An 18,051-nucleotide genomic window follows, 5' to 3' on the forward strand; every position below is an offset into this window, starting at 1 on the left:
CTTTAATTAATAAAGAACGTCTGCGTTCGGTGGAAAGAGCGCAATTAGCATTTCCCAAAAAAATAATAGCGCGTTGCGCCCAACCTGAGAGAATCTCAGGAGAAATTATAGCATCAGAGGACTTAGCATCTTCTGCCATGTCTAAAATCTTTGTCAAGGGTCCCAAGACATCCAGAAGTTTGTCTTGACATGCTCTCCAGGATCTATCAATTCCTTTCTTAGGGTCTTTTATAAATTTCTGCAGAAAAGTAGACATTTTGGGATCTAAATCTGGAGTGATGGCTACCTTGTCCACCAAAGATGGTCTTGGACACTCTGCTCGAAGGCAATTACGAGAATCCTTTTCCAGCGGCTTTCTTATACGTGACGCAACATAAGCTGCCACCTTGTCAGATGGCGCCCATTCAGACGATCTAGGATGGATAATATCATCGGGATCCAACATGTCTGAGATTTGAGGAGCAGATTGCGATCCAGAAGGAAGCCAAGATCTGGAAGGACTGGCGTCCGCTTCTTGATCCCCCGACGAATCACTGTGAGGGAGATTTGGTGACCTAGGTCTTGAGGAGACTAGAGTAAAAGAAGGATCCGAGAGAGTACTCAGAGAATTTCTAACTCTATCGAAGAGGTCCACATCAAACCCTGATTCACGGGGACGCTTCGTTGGAGGCACATCTGCAAAGGTATCATTAGATGAAGGAGGGGCAGAAGGAATAACAGGAGGGGATGAGAATTTTGCACATTTGCGCGCTATCTGTTGCGATAGTCTGTCCTCAAGGGGACCAATTGCTTCCGAGACGGCCCTATAAATGGACGCGTCCACAGCATCAAAGAATTCCTCTTCCTCGTTAGGATCCATATCCATTGTAGAAAAAATATATGGGAACAATAAAAATATTAAACAATAAAATAGTTTCAGAAGTTCTTTCCTTCTTCTTTTTTTTTTTTAAATTAGTATATATTTATATATATACCGATATCTGTAAGCAACTGGGCGTCAGTTGATAAGAAAAAGAGTGTCTGAGCACTCAAGTTCAAGAGGCTAAAGGCCGGGACAAACTACACCCCAGTGCACCAAAAATGATTAAAAGGGGTTGATAGCAACCTTCGTTGCTTGCCTGGGAGAATGTCCCAAAAGGCTGTTCAATAATAAGAACCCAAAGGGTTAAGTATGAAGAAAAAAATATATATAATGAATACTGACTCCTGTAAAGGAGCGTCACAGCCTTTCTTTTTTCGTTTCTTTGTTATTATTTACTGACCCAGCAGGGCATCGCTCTCCAGGCAGAAGAAAAAATGATTAGTTGGGCTGGAAAACGAACGAGCGTGTCGAGGGAAAACACCTCACTGCGCTCTGAGGAGAGAAATACGCACGTCTGGTTCAGCGCGTCTCTCTTCGTTGCCACGGTTACCTTCCCGGCAAGCGCCCTCTGACGGTTGCCGGGAAGGAATGTGCACCATAAGAAGAAACGCTCGCGAAGGGGCGAAAAACACTCCCGCGAGGCAGCGAATGTTAAATAATTACAGTAGATACGAAAATACAACGAAATGAGCATAAACATACAAATACATGTGACAAATACAGAGAGCAGGTAAAAAACGACTTATCTCGGCTGCGAGCAGCGAAGAAAGAGGAAGACTCAACACAAACAAGGGACTATGTTATGGACTGCCTTCTTTAATTGGATAAAAATTCTTACGTTTTATTGGTTATAACTGTACTCATTTTTCCCAACTGTTCATGGGACTTGTAGTTGTGTTAATTACTTGGCTGCTCATTAATAAAGTGGAGAAAGCAAGGCATAATCCTCGCCTCCGGTCCTGACATAGAATTGAAGACTCTTCTCTTCTTACCACTAACCAATGTAGAGAAGAGAGCCAGTCTTGAGGTGCTAGGACTCAACATATGTCCTGGGATTGCCCACATCTAAAAAGAAGCAAACCAGATATCTCCCAGACTAATCGTTGTTGGTCAGTGAATCACTATAAAATGTCTTTTTGTTCTGATCATACTGTAAATTTTGCTGCTTTCTATAAAAGATGTAAATAAATGTGAATAAATATTTTTCTCATCAGTTTATAAAGGAAAGACTGTGCCTCTGTGTCCCAATTTTTTACAAGCAATTCAAGAAACAGTATTTTGTTCAAATGTATGGTAATAAAAATGTGATACCTTTACCGCACTGCAAACATTTATCAGCAAGACTTGTCTGGTACAAAGGGAATTCCATTGTTCTTACCGTTTATGATTAACTTTTCTTAAACCTGTCAACTGTTTTGATTTTGAAGAAGTGAAAAGTAAGTTGACCCTCTCTGGTCTAAGACATGGAGATCAAATAGTAAACAGGACTGTTTAACCAAGACGGACAAGTTTCTTAGGGCCATATGTACGAACACTTTTTCCCATAGACACAGAATGGGTAAAAACCTTTGCTACATCTGGCCCTTATTCTCTTCTTTGCTATGTATCTTCATGTGTCTCTTTTGGAGTTTTTTTTAAATATTTCTGCAAAGTCCGATCTGTATTTTCATTTTTAAAGACACTTGGGCCCGTATTTATACTCCGTTTGCGCCGAATTAGCGTTGTTTTTTTCGACGCAAATTCGGCGCAAAACTAACGCCATATTTATACTTTGGCGTTAGACGCGTCTAGCGCCAAAGTATTGGCAAATAGCGTCATTTTTTTGCGTGAACGCCTTCCTTGCGTTAATGAGATGCAAGGAAGGCGTTCCCGTCTAAAAAAATGACGGCGACGCAAATGCGTCGTATTTATACTCCCGGGCAAAAATCACGCCCGGGAGGTGGCGGGTCAAAAAACCCCGCATTTGCGCCACTATTTAACGCCTGGGTCAGGGTAGGCGTTAAGGGGCCTGTGGGCTCAAAATGAGCCCACAGGTGCCCTCCCCTGCCCCCAGGGACCCCCCCTGCCACCCCTGCCCACCCCAGGAGGACACCCAAGGATGGAGGGACCCACCCCAGGGACATTCAGGTAAGTTCAGGTAAGTATAATTTTTTATATTTTTTAATTTTTTTTGTGTGGCATAGGGGGGCCTTATTTGTGCCCCCTACATGCCACTATGCCCAATGACCATGCCCAGGGGACACAAGTCCCCTGGGCATGGCCATTGGGCAAGGGGGCATGACTCCTGTCTTTACTAAGACAGGAGTCATGAAATGGCGTCTGGGCGTCATAAAAAAATGGCGCAAATCGGGTTGAGGCGATTCTTTTGCCTCAACCTGACTTGCCCCATTTTAAGACGCCCTAACGTCATTTTTTCCCAACGCCGGCGCTGCCTGGTCTACGTGGTTTTTTTCCACGCACACCAGGCAGCGCCGGTCTGCTTGCGCCGGCTAACGCCATTCCATAAATACGGCGCCCGCATGGCGCTTCAGAATGGCGTTAGACGGCGCAAAATTTTTTGACGCTAAACTGCGTTAGCGCAGTTTAGCGTCAAAAAGTATAAATATGGGCCCTGATATTCCGAGAAAAGAACTGTAACGTCCTTAGGGAGGAATGAATGCTGATTTTATTTCCCTCGACTGATGCGATTCTCATCATTTTGATTCACTAGTGTCCAGGATATGGGGCTTTTTGAAGAAACTTTAAGTTCCCTGCCGCACCCTGGAGCATTGATGAAATGTATTCCACCAACACCTCACGAGCACTGTTGTCAGAACTATAATGCTGAGAGGGCATCCATGTTATGGTGCCCTGCTCTATCTTATTTTTGTTTCTAGGACACAAAACTCTAAACCAGTGATTATCTAAGAAACAAATAAATTCAAATGCAGAGGCTATTTTTTCTTTCTTTCAGAGGGAGCCATGGATAATATGTGTATTGCCCGGGAATGGCACGTCTCTCACGGCGGTCCTGGGCAGGAGGAGCCTAGGGCGGAAGGCCCATCGTTCATACAGCTGGTATCTTGAACTCTGACTGGGTAACCCTGTGATGAGTAGGCTGCTCGGCATAGGTTTCAGATGCATGGGTGGCGCCTGGCCGTTTCTTTAAGTCGTGGCCTGCATAAACATTGGGAAAAGTCCTGTATTTTTTCGACTTGAAACAAAAACCTAAAATACTAAACACATAAAGAAATAAGGTAAGTATTTCAGAGCTGTCCAAATCTTTTCAGAGCGATTATAAAAGCAGAGAGACGGACAATTCGCATGTGATGTAATAATCCTTACATTTTGCCATTAATTCTTTTTCACCTAGCAGCTCTTTGCTGTTCCAGCCTAGCAAAACGTAAACAAATGCCCAGTATTTTTCTAAGATAGATGAGAACCTTATTGCAAAGCCCTCTGAAGCTCCTTATTGAAAACCTAGCATCTCACCTACTCTAAATGAGGTGTAGAAATAGCAGTTTGGTGGGGGCTCGGCCAAACCCTAAATGACCCCTTAGGAACATAATATCAGCATCCCGGAAGTGCCTGAGTTCCCTCTTGGAAAGCCCGTGTAGAACAAGAACATTTATTAGTTTAAATACACTTTTCATACGTTAAAATGAAACGCGCTGTGCAGAAATAAGGCATAAAGGGGCATATTTATACTCCGTTTGCGCCGAATTTGCGTCGTTTTTTTCTACGCAAATTCGGCGCAAAACTAACGCCATATTTATACTTTGGCGTTAGACGCGTCTAGCGCCAAAGTATGGGCAAATAGCGTCATTTTTTTGCGTGAACGCCTTCCTTGCGTTAATGAGATGCAAGGAAGGCGTTCCCGTCTAAAAAAATGACGGCGACGCAAATGCGTTGTATTTATACTCCCGGGCAAAAATGACGCCCGGGAGTGGTCGGGTAAAAAAACCCCGCATTTGCGCCACTTTTTAACGCCTGGGTCAGGGTAGGCGTTAAGGGGCCTGTGGGCTCAAAATGAGCCCACAGGTGCCCTCCCCTGCCCCCAGGGACCCCCCCGCCACCCTTGCCCACCCCAGGAGGACACCCAAGGATGGAGGGACCCACCCCAGGGACATTCAGGTAAGTTCAGGTAAGTATACATTATTTTTTTAATATTTTTTTTTGGGCATAGGGGGGCCTGATTTGTGCCCCCCTACATGCCACAATGCCCAATCACCATGCCCAGGGGACATAAGTCCCCTGGGCATGGCCATTGGGCAAGGGGGCATGACTCCTGTCTTTACTAAGACAGGAGTCATGTAAATGGCGTCTGGGCGTCGTTTAAAATGGCGCAAATCGGGTTAAGACGATTTTTTAGCGTCAACCTGACTTGCGCCATTTTAAGACGCCCTAACGCCATTTTTCCCAACGCCGGCGCTGCCTGGTGTACGTGTTTTTTTTCCACGCACACCAGGCAGCGCCGGTCTGCTTGCGCCGGCTAACGCCATTCAATAAATACGGCGCCCGCATGGCGCTTCAGAATGGCGTTAGCCGGCGCAAAATTTTTTGACGCTAAACTGCGTTAGCGCAGTTTAGCGTCAAAAAGTATAAATACGGGCCAAAGGGTAATAATACCTAATGTACCCAAGCTGTTCAACCCCGGATAGACTTCTCTTCGTCAGTATTTCTATGAATTCTGTGATTCTGCATACGTCTAGGCTCAGGGACATCAGCCTCTTCCGCCTTAGGCTCACATGCTTCTAATAGTGCATACAAGTGGATGCCATTTTGGAATTTGACAAATGGGTTTAGGTCCGTGTGGGCCAGGGAGAGGCGCTATGTCTCATCAAGCTCAGAAAACAGAAGTCCTTACTGCCTGAAGGAGCAGGGGCTGCTGTTAATTGACTGCTCAAAACTGCCACTAGGAAATGAGTATTGTTCAGTAGTCATTTAGTCCCACAATGCAATTAATTTGCTAAATTACACTCTCTGCGCAAACACCTGTTTGTGCAGGGACCACGATTACAATGTTGTGTTGTTTATCATGCCTGGTATTTACCTGGTGCAATAAAGACTACACCTTGTATTTTTCCCCCAATGCATTTTGATAGGTAAAATCTGCCAGCATTTCTTAGGGAAAGGACACAGTAGACAAGGGAATGTATTTTTTGGTGCGCAAGGCACCAAAATCTGCATGTAATGCTACATTTTGAGGACATAACTTGTTGTAGGTGCTATTTATCATACGTCTTAAATTGCACACCAAGGATTAGCAGATTATAGCAGCTAATAAATAGCACCCAGCACACTCATAGTAGAGCCCTAATAATCCATAACATTTATATTGTGTTTACATAAATACAATGCAGTAACAGTTGTAAAAATTGACAATAGCAGTAAGAACATATTTATGTCCTCTTCATTTTTTTGGTGAGAGGTAGGATCTCTCGCCCTCTCTCATTGCCTTTCTCTCTGTCCTGCTTTCTTTTCTGCTGAAACCATTTATATTTAGTACTTTCTGTACTGAATACATTTTATTTATTTGTATATTTTATACTTAACTTTATTATCTTCCAATGCATTCATTTGGCCCTGGTAGCCTACATGTCAGAGGTTTTAAGCCATTGAGTGAGGCAGTAACTGCCGGGCAAACAGAATGACCCAACAAATCATGCCCATTTTAGAATATTAAAGAAGAAGCGTATTGGGGACCAGCAACAACATGCAGACTCCAAAAATGGAAAAAACCTTCATAATAAAATTTCAAAACAAAATAAAATAATTGAAAATAAAAATCAACCAATGGTCGTTATTGCTGCTCGGTCCTTTGATGTCCAAATGGGAAGTAGCAATCTATGTTTTGCCCGTGAATCCTGCCTATCTGGACCATCCAAATCTATATATTCTAGGAGACCGCAATATATGGTTTGACAAGAGGAATTTAACCACAACCACAGCTATCACAACCAACCTTGAAGCCTTGAATCTACAACACTTTTTTTCTGCCCCAACTTAAAGTACAGGATATGCCTGAGATGTCATATTTGCACCCTTAGAACAAACAAGAGTTACAGACAACTTCCCCAGAAGCTGTAGTGACCACAACATCATTTCCCGCAAGACTTACACACCTTTCAATAGCAATACTTCGAAAACAACAAAAATAAACACAACAAACGCTTGTACAGACAAAGCGCTTGCACAGACATGCGGCCAAAATACTTAGGGCCTCATTACGAGTTTGGACTGCCAGATCGGTGGGAAGGAGACCGCTGGAAAGCTGGAGGTCTTACCCCCAACCCTATTACAATGTTTCCACCGGGTTGACCGACAGAAACATCCATATTAGAAGGTTTCCACCCGTCAGCCCAGTGGGCACAGTGTAGTGGCATTGGCCTTGGCTCTTCAGGGAGCTGAGATCAATGCCGTCTCACAGAGGGTGCCCCCAGCACTCTTGGAATGTACACTGTCTGCTGTAGCAGACAGTGCACATACAGAGGGTGATGGGCAGGGTGGTCCCTGCACTGCCCGCAACATGGTCGTGGGCAGTACAGGGGCCCCCCTGTGTTGCCCCCAGCACTCATTTCTACCAGCCTTTTCATGGTGGAAAGGGAAGTCATGATTAGCATGGTGGTGCTGAACTTATCACCGCTGTGGCTGACTACAACTTTGACCGCCGCCAACCCATCGGGATCCATGATCCTATCGGTGGCAGCGGTCCGACCATCAGGTTGTAATCTGGTGGTTGGTCTGCCACGAGTGCAGTGGCCCGACTGCCACCGCAAGTGTGGCGATCACAAGACCGCCAAACTTGTGATAAGATCCTTACACACCTTTGACAATTGGATCTCCACTGCACTGTACAAACATTATACTAACAAAAACCACATCCATGATTGACCCCAAAAACAACATCACATGGGTTAATGACAACATCAAAAGAATGAAAACAAAACTCAACTTACTACAGCGTGAATGGAGAAAATCAGGAGATGAAACAAACATAAGCACACTATGGCACTATAACACAGCCTACAAAAATTCCATCAGAACCCCAAAAAGACACCACCACTCCATGTGTATACCTGAAGAAAACTGCCTTTTCTAAAGAACTCCATAAAATTATAACAGAATTCAGTAATCCAGAGTGCCTAAACACGGAAACACCATGATCATAAAACGTCTGTGACAAAATCTCCAATTAATTGATCTAAAAAATTACAAAGGTTGAGAATTGCCTTAAGGAGAATGCAGACAACACCACAATGTGTGAAAGTACCATCCTTCTTGGCATGTTACCCCAATTTCTACCTGATTGTCAGTGTGTTTTTACTCTATCACTGGGATTCTGCTAGTCAGGACCCTAGAGCTCATAGTTTGTGGCCTATATGTCAGTATGTGTTTCTGTGTTGTCAGTATGCTTGACTGTGTCACTGGAGTCCTGCTAACCAGAACTCCAGTGCTTATGCTCTCTCTGTTTCCAAATTCGTCACTATACTCTAGTGACTCCATATTCCACTCCAGATTGGCACACTGGACTCCCCTTCTAAGTCTCTAGTATATGGTACCTAGGTACCCAGGCCTTTGGGGTTCCAGGAGATCCTTATGGGCTGCAGCATTTCTTTTGCCACCCATAAGGAGCTCATACAAACACTCCTTCAGGACTGACACTGCAGCCTCAGTGAAATAGTGCAAGCACTATTTCACAGCCATTTTCACTGCACCAGATAACTTATAAGTCACCTATATGTCTAACCTTCAATAACTGAAGGCTGGATGCAAAGTTACTGTGTGTGTGGGCACCCCTGCACTAGCAGAGGTGGCCCCAAGCTGTCCAGGACCGATTTCCCAGACGTCGTGAGTGTGGGGACATCATTGTAAGCATGCACTATGTATATGTCAATACATATATGTAGCTTCAATATGGTAACTCCGAATATGGCCATGTGAGGTGTTTAAGATTGAGATATTGTACCCCCAGTCTGATTCTGGTATTGTGGGGCCAATTCCATGCTCCCTGAGGGCTCTACAATGGACCCCCAGTACTGCCAAAGAAGCTCTCTGAGGTTTCCACTGCAGCCCCAGCTGCTGCCACCTCTCAGACAGGTTTCTGCCCTCCTGGGGATTGAGCAGCACAATCCCAAGATGGCAGAACAATGCATTTCCTTTAGGAGAGGGGTGTAACACAGTCTCCCATTGGAAAAAGGTGTTAGGGGCGTGGGAGGGGTATCCTCCCAGAGCCTCTGGAAATGCTTTGAAGGGGACAAACAGTGCCCTCATTGCATAATCCAGTCTACACTGGGTCAGGGATCCCCAGTCCCTTCTCTGGCGTGAAACTAGACAAAGGAAAGGGGAGTGACCACTCCCCAGTCCATCATCACCCCAGGGGTGGTGCCCAGAGCACCTCCAGAGTGTCCCTGGGTTCTGCCATCTTGCTTTTAGGATGGGCAGGGAACACTGGGAGCTTTTGAGTGGCCAGCAGGTGACGTCAGAGACCCCTCCTGATAGGTGCTTACCTGGTTAGGTGACCAATCCCCATCTCAGGATTACTTAGGGTCCCTCCTCTGGGTGTTTCCTCAGATTCAGTTTGCAAGACTCCACCAGGACTCCTCTGCATCCTCTGCTTCAGCTTCTGGCCGTAGGATCAACTGCAGACTGCTCCAGGAACACTGTAACTGCAACAAAGTATCCAAGAAGGCTACTGCAACTCTTTAACTTCAGTTCCTATCAGCAACTGCAACAGTTTTCAGGTTCTTCACGCTCTGAGGACTGCCTGTCTTCATTCTGCACCAGAAGGACCAAAGGAATCTCACTTGGAGTGACGGAGTCAATTCCCTGCTTCAGCAGGCACCTCTCTGCAGCAACAACTGGTACTCTGGGTCTCCTCTCCTGTCAACAAGCGTGATCCCTGGAACACAGGTGTTGGACCAAAGTGATCCTGACTGTCCAAAGGCCCAGCAGGCCAAATTTGGTGGAACCAAGGGCTTGCTTCCCTGAGCCAGACAGTACCCCTGTGCACCGCGTGTTTTGCAGCTCTTAGGGCTTCTGTGTGCTTCTTCCAGAAATCCTTCAAGCACAGCGTAGCCCAGGTTCCCAGCACTCTATCCTAGGACGCTCAGCTCCCTGAGTTGTTCTCTGGTGGCATGGGATCCCTTTACGTAGTGCTGCGATGACCGTGTTTTACAACTCCTTTGTCCCTGTGTCCTGGGACTCCTATGGGTGCTGCCTGGTCCTGTGAGGGTTCTCTAATTGCTGAGAGCCTCCTCTGTCTCCTCAGTCACAGTTGAGACCCCCAGGTCCCTCCTCGGCCCAGGTAGCACCTTCTCGCACCAACCGCAACATTTGCGTGAGCCAAGACTTATTGGCGGAATCCAACAACAAAAACCAGCCTGCATCCAACGACTTGATGTGGGACATCGCTTTCACCAAGCAGGAACCCGCAGCTGTCTTCTTTGGTGCATTTCTGACTTTTTCTTCCAACCGGAGAATCCATTCTTACACCTCCATCCAGGTTAGCAGGGGCTCCTGCTCTTCCTGGGCTTTTAATCGACTTCTGGACTTGGTCTCCCCTCTCTACAGAACTTCAGGTCCAGGAATCCACCATTGGTGTCTTGCGGTCTTGCTTAGTTTTTGCATAATCCTTTACCACAACTTCTAGTGTATCCTGAGGAAGCTTGCTGTACTTTACTCCTGTTTTCCTGGGCTCTGGGGTGGAGTATTTTACTTACCTTTGCTGTTTTCATACACTCCTAGTAACTCTCTACACACTACACTTGCCTAGAGGGGAAACCGACATTCTCATTCCATTATTTTAGTACATGGTTTGTGTTGCCCCTAGGTCTATTGCAATCTATTGTGTTTCTTACTGTTTGCACTATTTTATGACTGTTTACCTACCTGATTTTGATTACTAGTGTATATATTATGTATAATACTTACCTCAAAAGGGAGTATAGCCTTTAAGTTATTTTTTGGCCTTGTGCCATTTAAATAAAGTACCTTTATTTTTGGTAACACTGAGTATTGTCTTTCTTGTGTGTAAGTATTGTGTGACTACAGTGGTATTGCAAGAGCTTTGGATGTCTCCTAGTTCAGCCTTGGCTGCTCTGCTATAGCTACCTATAGACAGCTTAAGCTGTTAGACACTGCCTACATTTCACTAAGGTGGATCAATGGACGTGGTATAAGGTACCCCTGGTACTCACTACAAACCAGGCCAGCTTCTCACATTGGTGGTGAAGCGGTGGGATAAGTACTTGCAATTGCCTTGTCTTTACAGCTTTATTTCGGTAAAACAATACCATAAAAGCATACTGACAAAATTCTTACATTTCTAGAAGGAACAAAGACACTTTTTAAAAGAAGAAGGACAAAGAAACACTAAAAACTGATCGAGACCAAAGCTCCCTCAGGGCCATACAATACAAATAGGCGAGTTATGGGTATAAATGTTATTAAAGATCAACAATTAATCACTAAAACACTATAAAATATACAGTACACATCATCATGCAGATCGCCATATAAATATTATACAATTTTATAAAATACCCCTAAAGTAAACCTTACTACAAAAAACAGTTAAAATTGCTATCTTGCTAGTAGTATCATTAACTATGGACTAGCTCAAAAAGTAACCATTATGAAAGTAGGATATATGCTTTTAAATGATTATTTGCCTCCAGTAGGTTCAAGTTGCCTCTACAATCTTAGCAATATAGATACCATCATCACGTGAGGGGTTATTTAACTAATTTTTAAAAAGTGACAAACAATCCCTAGGGCCCAACGATTCCTTTCTTTCTTACGTGCCTATATTGCTTAGAGGTCATATACGATCGAGTAATGCAAAAAGGCACATTGTTCTAGCAGCAGCAAATATTCACTTATCTACTAGAAACAAGTTATCTGATATTGATCTTAAAAACAGTAGGTAAAAATCGATTACAGTATTTCATTTGTAAAACCCATAAAATTTACCTCCCGTGCCATCAGGCACTTGTTTGCCTAACTAGGAGGAGACCTTTTGGGATAAAAATAAATAAATATCAGAATCCAGGAACAAGTTTCATAGGTGACAATGACCATTCTAGGTAACTTAATCAACCTCCCAGTAGCTACGGTCCTCCCGGGCATAGACAGTGTCCCCTGAGCTAGATATATCCTTGGCCGATTATAGGTCCCAAGGCCATTGAATTGCAGAGGGTGACTCCCAGTTATCGATTTCAGGACCATAGGTTGACTTTGGGAGTTTTGCCTGAATTAGAGCGCCTACAACCTCAGGCCCGCCTTGTCTCTGATGAATGAAATTGCTATTAAGAACCGGCTTAGACCAAAAACAACATATGGTATCGAGCTGGATCTCAAAAATCTGGCAGCTTCATTGTAGTTCCTGATTCCAACGTTCCTGCAGATGGGTCGGATCCATTTCTTCCTTAGTTTATCGTAGGCAATGCAATTTAAAAGGACATGATCCGTCGTTTCTGGTGTCTCCATATTACATAGCTCGCAGGTCGCCTCATGATTACTCCCATTCAGGAGACCCCATTTGAAGGTAAAAGCCTTGACCTGGAGAATCCCATATCGATACTTCATAAATAAAGCTTTTGCTCGTCTAGGTTGAATAGTATCAATCCATTCCTCAGCGCTCGGTAGTGGTTTAAAATCCAGAAAACTTAAGGTTAGTCTACCTGAATCCTTGCTATGAAAAGGGCTATTAGAGATGAAGTCCCAAAATACTTGCTTTAGTCGGATCTTTGATTGGGTTGTGAGTATATGCGGTTCATCCCAGTAGATTTTCAGCCCTAAATTATAAAAGCTTTGCCTGATATAATAAAGCCACGGGAGGGAAATAGTCTTGTCCAAGCCCATGATCTCAATTAAGGCTTGCCTGTATTGGATCAGTTCAGGGGTTGTCCAAAGTCTACACCAGTAGAGCAGGGGCCTCAGGGCTGCCAATTTGCCTATTTGTTTCATATTAGTGTCATGGGCTAAGGGAATCAGCGGAGTCGATGGAGGGAGGTCCAATACCCCCCTCATGAAATTATTTTCCTGAGTGGCCAATGGAGTTAGTTTTGTGAATCCCCAGAGTTCTGCGCCATACATAGCAGCGGCCTGTGCTTTGCACCTATAGATCTCGAATACTGGTGACACAGTACTCGACCTTGAACATTTATAATTTTTACTAATTGCCATAGAGCTATGAGTTAAGGAGATAGCAGCTTTGTTGATGTGCGGCGCCCATGACAATTTGGCATCAAGCAGTATCCCTAGGTAGTTGAAATTTTTAACTCGTTCCAGTGCCTGCCCTCTAATCCAAATGTTTCTCTTGAGTGCTTTGTGATGGTTAACAGTTAAGTATTTAGTATTGTTTGCATTTATTTCTAACCCCTTCAAGCTGCAATACTCACTGAATTTATCTAGTAGAGTTTGCAGGCCCATTGGGGTTTGAGACAGTAGGATGGTGTCATCTGCAAAAAGGAGGGCGGGGACTGGATCATCATTCAATCTTGGTGAGTCGTGGTTACTTTGTTTCAGATAATGAACCAGATCATTGATGTATAAAGAGAAAAGAGTTGGGGCGAGCACACAGCCCTGTCTCACCCCCCTCTTGATAGGTATTGGGTCTGTCAACTCTCCTTTTGGCCCCCACCGGACCTTTGCAAATGTATTTTCATGTAGCCTCTCCAGCTGGCCCAGGAGGTTCCCCGGCATGCCCTGTTTTCCTAATGCTGCCCATAAGGAGTCTCTCGGCACCAGATCAAAGGCTGCGCGCAGGTCCACAAACGTGATATACAGGTGGCCTTTCTTTAGTCTAGTGTATTTCCATATTATTGTCAATAGCCTAAAGGCCTGGTCAACTGTACTGGTCTGTTGTCTAAAGCCTGCTTGGTATATAGACATTATGTTGTTCTCTTCTATCCAGATATTGATTCTATTCAGGATCTGTCTAGCATACATTTTTTGTGTGATGTCTATGAGGCTAATTGGTCTATACTTCCCTGGGTCTTCCCTGGATCCTTTTTTGTGGATTGGGATTATTTCTGCCCCTGTCCATGTCTCGGGCATTGGGCCTCCCCTTGCTATAGCATTACTTAGAAGGTTTAGATAAGGTGCCCAGATTTCTATGCTATGTTTGAATAGATCCCCCGGGATCTTATCCAAACCGGGGGCTTTTCCTGGCTTGATTGCTTCAATGGCAATCACCGTCTCCTCCAGACTAAACTGTAACTCGGGTAAAATACCCCAAGCAACTGGGGTTTTGTGTCTTGAGGGATAGAGATCGAAGGTGAGAGGGTCAGAGTAAAGATATGTAAAATAGTTAACCCATGTTTTGGGGTCTATGTGATGGTCTGTAGTAAATATCCCCTCTTTGCTACCATGGGTAACTATTTTCCAGAAGGTTCTTGCATCATTGCTTTTCGCTGCTACCAGCAGGTCTTGCCATTTTTGGTCCTCCCAGTTGCGTTGGGCAATAGCCAGCGTTTTCTTATAACTGACCCTTGCCTGCTGTATGGCTAATTGATTTTTTTGCTTTAGTGCCTCTACCAGTACTCTTTTCCTCTCTCTACATTTGATAGTATACCATGGACTGTTAGGGGTGGTTTGGGCCTTCTCCTTTATGTGCTTATTCTGTAACTGTTTAGTCAGGACAGGTCTTAACATAGTGCTCAATGACTGGTGGATGGCCGTAATAGGAATGTCACTAGGTTTATTTTCTGCATAAGGCTCCAAGAGATCAGAAAATATGTTGTAAATGTTTATCATAGTGACCTGATTGCCTAGTATTACTGGCCATTTTACAACCCTTCTGTTGTTACTGAGGGTGGGTTGTAACTCCACCTTATCATGTTCTATATATTTCGAGTCCAAATCTAAGAAGTGGGCCTTGAATTCAATTATTAGCGGGAAGTGATCGCTATCCCTTCTTTTATCAATTTTAAAGGTCGCTAGTCTTTCCCATGTGCTTATACTATGCAGAATGTAATCTATTTTTGAAGTTGAGTTGCCTCTCTGGAAAGTAACCAGATTAAGGCCGACTTCACCCACTCTGCCATTGCATGCCCTCAGTCCATGGTTTAATGTAAGGCTCATGATTTGCAGTGCGGCCACTGTGCCTGGGACAGTTTTTTCTATTGTTAGGTAAGGAATTGTTCTCATTCGGTCTTCCTCTTCTGCTAAATGTTCGAATCCAATTATAGGTTCATAGTTACAATTAAGGTCACCCCCTATCATAATTGTCTCACCTATTGGAATTTTTTTGAGCAGCTCGTCTAGTAGAGTTATTTCAGGAGACTCCACGTTTGACTTTCTAGGTCTTATATATACATTAAACAAGTGGGTTATTATCTTATTTTTTTTTCCCATTGTCAACCATAGAATGTCCTCCGACTCAGTGGCTTGCATGCGTATCTCAACATTTAATGAGATCTTCGCCCATACAACCAACCCCCCAGACGGTCTCCCTCTGGCAGCTGAAGTTGCATTGATAAAGTAGTTTTTATATCCTACCTTATACGGTGGATCTTTAAGCCACGTCTCCTGGAAGAGACAGACATGGTGTTGATCAATATTGTCCTGCCATTCGGGGTCTATAAGCTTATTTTTTAAGCCAGCTACATTCCATGAAATCATGGTGATAGGACCCCTTCCGTTTAGGCTTGTGGCATTGAGAGTATGGCTCGGGTAAGTTGTTAAATTTTTCCTACCATACAAAGGCTCCACTGCGCTCCCTGCCCCTATACCATGGAGATCAATCCCTTCATGGGGCTCCCCTACTATTGGGTCCCCATTGGGTTCCACTTGTGCCTGATCTATCTGGATTAGTCAATCTACTCTCTCAAGGTTTGAATCATAGTTTCTCTTTTGCAGCCCCTCATTGTGATTAAGTTTATGCCTTTGTGCTCGAAGTTTGGTAGTTAATGGATCCAAGCTAAACCTCATAGCATTGGAATTAGGGGTGGGGGTTCTCTGTTCCATGTCAATCAAACCTCTGATTAATCTTCCATCCTTGAGTGTTAATGCAATAACGTCAGGTTTCCCCCTTTCTCCAGGGATTCTTTCTGCCCCCCTAATATCTGATCGAATTATGGATAAACAGTGTCTTTTAGCCCTGATCCAATGTATAAGCTTATTTTTTAAGGAGTCCTCATCTTCTCTGCTATTTAAGGGTAATTTTGGAACATTTAACAGATGGACAACATTGATCCTAGTAGGAGACCTATCCTCCTCAGAGTATGGGTTCCATATGGTGTTTTTGTTATGATCATTAGATGCTTGGGGATAGGAGTTCAAAGTAAGTTCCAAAATTCCTTTTTGGGGTCCTTTTACCAAGCGGGGATCTCTTTGTGGTTTCCCTGTTCCTTGGCATAAGTTACTATCATTTCTTCTCTGGGAATTGCGTGAACCAATATGTTCCACATTGACCCCTATCGTGCATCCCTGTGGTTGTTGTACAATCTTGGCTGTAGCTGGGGTAAGGTTAGGGTTAGTAATCGAATTTTGAGGATATGTGGGTCTACCTTGTAGATGGAGTGATATGGGGGGGGACTCCCTTTCGCATTGGCCTCTATTGGTGCCCCTACCCCCCTCCTTTTCCACAATATCTGTTAAGGTTCTGACTTCAAGTTTCAAATCCCTAACTTCCTGGATTAATCCGGTGATTAGATCATAAAGATCTGCTATAGATCTTGTTTTATTTTTTAGAGGGTTCCCTGGTTCTGAATTGAAAGGAGTGATCCTTTCACTATCTAGCTGTACAGTTGGGATAAATGGGTGTAATTCATCCACGGGTTCCCCCTCTTGTGCATTCTGTATGTTACCACTATCAAGTTCTGCCAAGACTGTATATTTATTGGAGCACCTAACTTCGCACTCCTGGATATGGATCTTCTTCCTACCATTATCAATGGTGCATAGGTGCATGGGTCTAGTTGCAGCAACCCTAGGGCTAACAGTCCTGACATCAGATGGTGCCTCCCCCTCTTGCTGGGAAACGATCTCTATCGCTTTATCTTCCACTGGTTTGATTTTCTTCGCGTAATAGGAGGTAATCTTTTTGTCGGGACCCTCCCGAATAGTGGTCCTACTGCATAGTAGTGACTCTACCTCCTCAATAAGATCGTCTATTTCAGCTATCGTGCAGTTCTCACCCGCATTCCTAAGTTTTTTTACAGAATTCATCTTTCCCCTTGGGGGTTCTGATGCCTTGCGTTTTCCCATGGATTAAGCTGCCACTATAGATCTAAGCAGACCTCTTGCCAATTAAAAAAAAAAAGAAAAAAAAGGCAGAGGCCCAGCCTGGCCCCACTCCAATATTTATCGGGTAATGGAAAGAGCGTCGCAACAATAGGTGGAGAATACGATCCAGAGGCCCTCTATAAAAGGACCTATTTAGGAGTAAGTATCAACACAGTACCTTCAGGCAGCCATACGTGTAGATTGGCATGTCCATGCAACTTTGGATAAATGTCAGGGGGGTGGCCCTGCCCTGCCTCTTCCTGGCAATGACGGGCAAGGATGGGCCCGTCCTTGGCCCGGGCTTCGCCCGGACGCGTCCCGCGCAGCGGGAGTGCGATATGAAATTTAAAGGGCTCCTGCCCTTGCCACGCCTCCCGGGTCCTCCTTGCGCTTCCCGCGACGGCGGGAGCGCGATATGAAATTTAAAGGGCTCCTGCCCTTGCCACGCCTCCTGGGTCCTCCTTGCGCTTCCCGCGACGGCGGGAGCGTGATATGAAATTTAAAGGGCTCCTGCCCTTGCCACGCCTCCCGGGTCCTCCTTGCGCTTCCCGCGACGGCAGGAGCGCAATATGAAATTTAAAGGGCTCCTGCCCTTGCCACGCCTCCCGGATCCTCCTTGCGCTTCCCGCGACGGCGGGAGCGCGATATGAAATTTAAAGGGCTCCTGCCCTTGCCACGCCTCCCGGGTCCTCCTTGCGCTTGCCTTATCACTTTGTCACTGGTGCTTTCCACAAGAAATTCTACTCTAATACTTAGAGCTATATACAATTATACCTAGCAGTCTCACTTTCACTCTAAAAGAAATAGTTTTTCTTAAAAAAAAAATATTTAAAAAGTTAGGTGAAAAGGTTTTGCTTACTTCTTTCTCTTTTTCCTAACTTTTCTATCACCACGTCTTCTATTGAGGCTACCCCCAGGGTTAACAAGACACCCTATGAGAACCTTAACTTTAAAAGTCTGAGGGGGCTCTGCCTAGA

This window comes from Pleurodeles waltl, chromosome 9, assembly GCF_031143425.1.
Source record: "Pleurodeles waltl isolate 20211129_DDA chromosome 9, aPleWal1.hap1.20221129, whole genome shotgun sequence".
NCBI lineage: Eukaryota > Metazoa > Chordata > Amphibia > Caudata > Salamandridae > Pleurodeles > Pleurodeles waltl.